The following is a 6,175-nucleotide window of genomic DNA, read 5'->3' on the forward strand; positions in this document are numbered from 1 at the left end:
CCCCCTTCCCCTCGGCTACCGGTGTCCTTTTAAATTCTTCCTCCGCTGGGAGCAGGCCCTGCACCTGTTGAGGGGCAGGGCACCCCTAGTCCAATACTGGATCAGTGAGGGGCCCATACACCCCATCACCGTGAACAGCGTATCCCCCCTTCCTCCTCCGCAAATCAGCCTGGGCTGACAAAAGCCAAGAGAGTAACATGCCGTAAGAACAGCTGGTCCAGGGGAGGAAGCTCATTCAGCCCTGAGACAGAGCCTGCTGGGACTTTTAAGAATCTGTTCTGATAGCATTGAACAGCTTAATCTTTAGCAGAATGCTGCGTGTCTAAGGAATGGCAGAGTAGTGATGCTTAGTGCTACAGAGTAACCACCTTTGTGAGGCCAATAAAAGATAAAGTAGCTACAAAGCTAGAAGCAACTGATTTGAACTAACCCCAAACCTGGGAGGGGAGTTAACATGGAAATAGGGTGACCAGATGTCCTGATATTATAGGGACAGTCCCGATATTTCGGGCTTTGTCTTATATAGGCACCTATTACCCCTTACCCCCGTCCCAATTTTTCACACTTGCTGTCAGGTCACCCTACCTGGTAATGAGAAATGTCTAAGAAAAGCTTAACAAAAAGGGATCAATACATTTGCGAAACCAACGGAAGCTGAAGCTGCATTGTCCGGCACTGGAGGCAAGTGTGACAAAATCACTGCGTGTTTTGCCGTTATCAGGATCTGTTAGACCTACTGGCTGAGTAAGTGAATGTCTCTATCCAACAAGCGGAAAACATGCTGGAGAAGGAGGCCTGTTCGTGTATGTAGCGGCGGGACAAAATGACATGGCTGGGATATTGACCGCCTTTGGAAATCTGTCTTCAGCAAGAGAGACAATGAGAAGATGTTTGGGCAATTAATAAGAAATGGCGACATGTTAGAAACCTAAACAGCAGGTCCTACTTAGCATCAAAGTGGGTCCAAATAGTTAAAATTGCTCCTGCCAGCGAGGCCAGTCCTGCCGTCTGCAATAATGATTTTTCTGTTTGGTTTGCTGATTTTTTTGTGTGTGTGCAAAACTGCCAGTGAAGCAAAAAGTCAGTTATTTGCCCAATACTAAGTGCAACTAAATAGGCTCCAGTGGTGAGAGTATCAATTTCCAAGGAGCAATTCCTTTCCTTTCATAACAACCATGGCTATTCTGGTCCGGTAACAGTCAGTATGGACGTGACTGACATCCATGCCTAAGAGCTATTAAAGTCACTAGGCATCTGGATCCTGAATCCCCACTGCAGCTTGAGATCCCTTCCGCTCTTGCCGCCTGCCCCAGAGCATTTCCCCTCACAGCACCATTTGGCTTTCACTCTTCAGTTGAGTTTCCCGCCACTTTCTCCAGGCTTCTGCCCTTACACTGGTTTTACTTTATTTTTTCTCTTTTATTCTTTCATTTCTTTCCCCCGGTTTGGGTAAACCTACCCTGTACTTGACCCTCCACACCCTCTAACCGCTTCCCACTAGAGCCTCCCTTCTCTCATGACTTGTAGGTCACACTCTGCAGTTTCTGGGTCTCCCTCTCCCAGGCTCCCTGCTCCTGGGGAGCCTCCAGCTTCTCCCCCAAACCCCAAATCCTAATTCATTCTGTGTCCCTGCCACCCCCACATCTGCCTGTCCCCAGCCCGGCTGTTAATTCTCCTCCTCAACCCTCCCATCACTTCTGCCCCAGCCCCTCCCTCAGTTCTGCCCCTGCAGCCCCACGTCTGCCCTCAGGGCCCCTCTGCTCCTGTTGGGGGGGGAGGGGGCTGCAAGGTGGAAGTTTTGCCTAGGGCGCAAAATCTCCTTGCACCGGCCCTGCTGCTTGGGCTGCTCCATCCCCAGCGGCAGAGACACAGCAATGAAGGGGCCAGAAGCTTTTGGTGAGGAGGGATCAGAAGAGGCAGGTACCAGCTTTAAACCCCAGAGGGAAGCTCCCTCCCCTAATGCAGCCTCAACGCCCAGGCCAGGAAACAGAGACTTATTGGTACTGTTTGAAGACAGGATACTGGACTATGTGGACCTTTGATCTGACCACTCGGGCCATTCTGATGTTCTTATAACTAACCGAGCTGTATCTGCCCCCCACTGTAACCCACTAGACCCCAGTCCCCTCCTAGAGCTGGGATCGAACCCAGGACTCCTGGCAGGGTCTCTCCCGACAGTGTTAGTAACAAAGTAGGGATATACAGTCACATTTTAACCAGTGTCCCTACAGTGATTTTCCACAAGATGTCAGACCACATTAGTATTAGAGCTCAGTGGGTCTAATATCGATTTAATTTTCTTTCTTTTATAAAGGAATTAGATACAGGGCTCCTGCCAGCTCATTGCTAACTTCCCTGCCAAAACACTGGAGTTTTCAGGTGCGCAAGTAGCCCCTGGAATCATGGTTAAATTACCCTCCCCCCCCCACCATTTGAAACGGGGCTCCTGTGTGCACAGTCCCCTACCATGCTCCCCCAGAAGAGCTGCATTAACAGGCAACTCTGCAATTGACCCCCAGGCCTCTCTAGTTCCTTGGCCACATGTATCCTGTCCCTATTCTGGCGGCTAATCCGGAAAAAGAGCTCGCCCCTGCTCCCACCTGAGGGACGTGTTGGGTTGAGATCAGCTGATCCAAGCAGGCAGTAGGGACAGAATCTGAGACTTGAAGCTCCTAGAGTGACCTCTTACCTTTATAGACCTGCCCTTCAGCCATCCCCAGCTATTTTCAAGTGTAACGTGATCGTAACTAGACCCATTTGAAACCCTTCACCACACAAGACAAAGCCTGTAGGATTCCTCATTAACTATTTATTTCTCCTCCCCTGGCTCCCTACAGCCACTAGCCACCTTCGAGCTTTCCCTCTTCTCTCCCAGGCTCTGCTCACTTGATTGCAGCGGCTCAGCGGATGGTCCAGCTTTGCTCTTTCACTTCCATTCTTCACTTCTTTGGGGGGCTGCATTTGCAACTGAGCAGCCTGATGGAAATCCCTGAGTCCTCTGTCTCGGCAGGCAGGCCAAGCAGCCAAGGGAGGTTAGCCTGAACTGTCAGGAGTGGAGGCTTGGCCCATAGGGTAGGGTTACCATATTGGAACTGTCAAAAAAGAGGACACTCCATGGGCGGGGGAGTGGTTTAAATGCTCCAGACAGACACCTCGCAGGTAGGGTTGGGGGCGTGTAAGAGTCCGGTGTGGGGGCTCGGCCCTCTCGGGTGTGGCCGGGAGCCAGGCCGCGTCACTACACGGCCTAAATCAGCAGTTCAGTCTCCGAAGGTCCAAGGGCTCAGACCCTCAGGCAGGGCTGAGCAGAAATAAACAGTCAACGAAGCCCAAGCCCTCAGTCAGGGTGGGGCAGCAAACAGCAGTTCTAGGCTCAGACCCTCAGGCAGGGGCTGAGCACCCAGAGTCAGTAAAGCCCTAGCCCTAGTCAGGGCGGGGCAATAAGCAGTAGTTCAAGGGGCTCAGGTCCTTAAGCAGGAGCTGAGCAAACAACAATAGTTCAGGGCTCAGGTCCTTAAAGCAGGAGCTGAGCAGCAACAATAGGTGAGTCCAGACTTCTGGGTCAGAGCTCTGATGTGAGGGGGAGACTGCCACCCGTGAGGCGGTGGCATGGGGGGACACAGGCCCGCCCACTCCACTGTGTCCCAGCCCGGGGCCCTAACAGCAGCAGTTAGTCTGCTGCTGTGTCGGTGGGGTCCTGACCACAACACACCGACATCGGCTTGAAATCTGCAGTAGCCAGACTGGGGTCAGCTACCCCTGGCCTACTTCCCATCTCCCCCTCCATGGGTACCTGCTCATCGCAGGTGTCCGCAGCGGGGTCCCATACCATGGGCTCCTCGTCGTGCTGAGGGCTGGCTAGGTCGGGCTGCTCCTCAGGACACGGGTCGGGGGGAAGCTCGGGCAGCTCCTCGGGGTACCGGGTTTGGGGCAGGCTCAGCCAGTTCTCCTCTGGATGCCGGGCTTGGGGCAGGCTCGGCCAGTTCTCCTCAGGATACCGGGCTCGGGGCAGGCTCGGCCAGTCCTCCTCAGGGTACCGGGCTCGGGGCAGGCTCGGCCAGTTCTCCTCAGGGTACCGAGCTCGGGGCAGGCTCGGCCAGTCCTCCTCAGGGTACCGGGCTCGGGGAAGGCTCGGACAGTCCTCCTCAGGGTACCGGGCTTGGGGCAGGCTCGGTCCAGCAGGAACTCGGTCAGGAGCGTCTGTCCTCTCCGGCCGCCGGGCTGCCACTGAGCGCTGGGCCGGGGCTTTTATACTTCCTGTCTCGCCCCTTGACTTCCGGGGGGGGCGGGGACAGGTGGCAGTGGCTGCGCCCACTGTGGCAGCTGTTCTGGCTCCTCCCTCAAGGGCGGAATGGTCGGTGACCAAGGTGAAGGGGGCTCCCAGGATGTAATACCTCAGGGCTTCACAGGCCCACTTCACAGCGAGGGCTTCCTTTTCGACCACCGTGTAGTTTTTCTCTCGGGGGAACAGCTTCTGGCTGATGTAAAGAACCAGATGCCTTTCCCAAGAAGTAGAGGGGGAAGAGACGGCCCCAAGTCCCACTTACGAGGCGTCTGTCTGTAAAACAAATGTCCAGTGGAAATCAGGACTATACAAGACCGGCTCGCTGCAGAGGCTCGTCTTGAGTGTCTGAAAGGCCTCGTCGCACTCGCGGGTCCATTTCACCTGCCGCGGGCTATCCTTTGTCAGGAGCCCCGGTAAGGGGGCGGCAATTGCCGCGAATTGAGGAATAAATCTTCTGTAATACCCTGCCAGCCCCAGAAACTGGCACACCTGGCGCTTCGTGGCTGGCGTGGGGCAGGTTGCGATGGCCTGGACCTTGCCGACAAGAGGTTTTACCTTCCATGCCCGATAGTATACCCCAGGTACGTGGTCTCTTGTCAGCCGATGCGACATTTCTTAGGGTTGGCTGTTAACCCGGCCTTCCGCAGGGACCTCAGGATGGCTGCGACCCTTTCTAGGTGGTTCTCCCACCGAGGACTGTAAATGACCACGTCATCTAGATAGGCGGCCGCGTAGTCCTGATGTGGCTGGAGGAGGCGCTCCATTAGGCGCTGAAAGGTGGCCGGAGGCCCATGGAGGCCGAAGAGCATCCGGGTAAACTGGTATAGGCCCGTGGGTGTGGCGAACGCAGTCTTCTCCCTGGAGGCTGGTTCCAGGGGGATCTGCCAGTACCCTTTGCTTAGATCAAGGGTGGTGATATAGCGGGCCTCCCCTAAGCGGGCCAACAGCTCATCTATCCGAGGCATGGGATAGGCATCGAACTTGGAGATAGCATTAACGCGCCTAAAGTCGAAACAGAATCTCTGTGAGCCGTCGGGCTTTGGTACCAGCACTACAGGGCTGCGCCACTCACTTTGCGATGGTTCAATCACCCCTAGATCCAGCATAGCTCGTACCTCCTCCTCAACGACCTGCCTCCTGTGATACGGCAAGGGCCTGGTCGCGCCCCGGATCACCACCCCAGGCTCCGTCTGGATCCTATGGTATACCAGGGTGGTGTATCCCGGTTGGCCCGTAAAGGTGTGGGAAAAGGCTTGCAAGAGGCACCGGGTCTGCTTGAGTTGGTCGTCTGTTAGGGTCTCCCCGAGCTGGGGTTTCCGGGGTCCTCGGAATGGGCTACCTGGGGTCCTAGCTCAGGTTCTGGCAGGTAGGGGTTGATCAGGAGACCTTCACGTTCCCGCCAGGGCTTGAGGAGGTTGACATGGTACCGTTGGGTCTTCTTTTTCCGGTCCGGCTGATTGATTTCATAATTAACCGGGCCCACCTTCCGAACCACCTCATATGGCCCTTGCCACCGGGCCAGGATCTTCGATTCACTGGAGGGAAGAAGGAGTAATACCCGGTCTCCGGGATGAAAGTCCCGAGTCTGGGCGTCCCGGTTATAAGTCTGGGCCTGCGTGTCCTGGGTGGCTTTCAAGTTCTCCTGCGCCAGGGCCCCCGCCTGCTTAAGGCGCTCCTGAAGCTGGAGTACGTACTTTAAGAGGCCCTGGGCCGGCGATGGGGCTTGCTCCCAGGTTTCCCTCATGAGATCCAGCAGGCCCCGAGGTCGCCGACCGTACAGCAATTCAAAGGGTGAGAACTTGGTTGAAGACTGGGGGACTTCCCGCACCGCCAGGAGCAGGGGTGGAAGGAGCTGGTCCCATCGGCGAAGGTCCTCCTGGGGGAACCTACGCA

Source organism: Mauremys reevesii, unplaced genomic scaffold (genome assembly GCF_016161935.1).
Source record: "Mauremys reevesii isolate NIE-2019 unplaced genomic scaffold, ASM1616193v1 Contig97, whole genome shotgun sequence".
In the NCBI taxonomy this organism is placed as follows: Eukaryota; Metazoa; Chordata; order Testudines; family Geoemydidae; genus Mauremys; species Mauremys reevesii.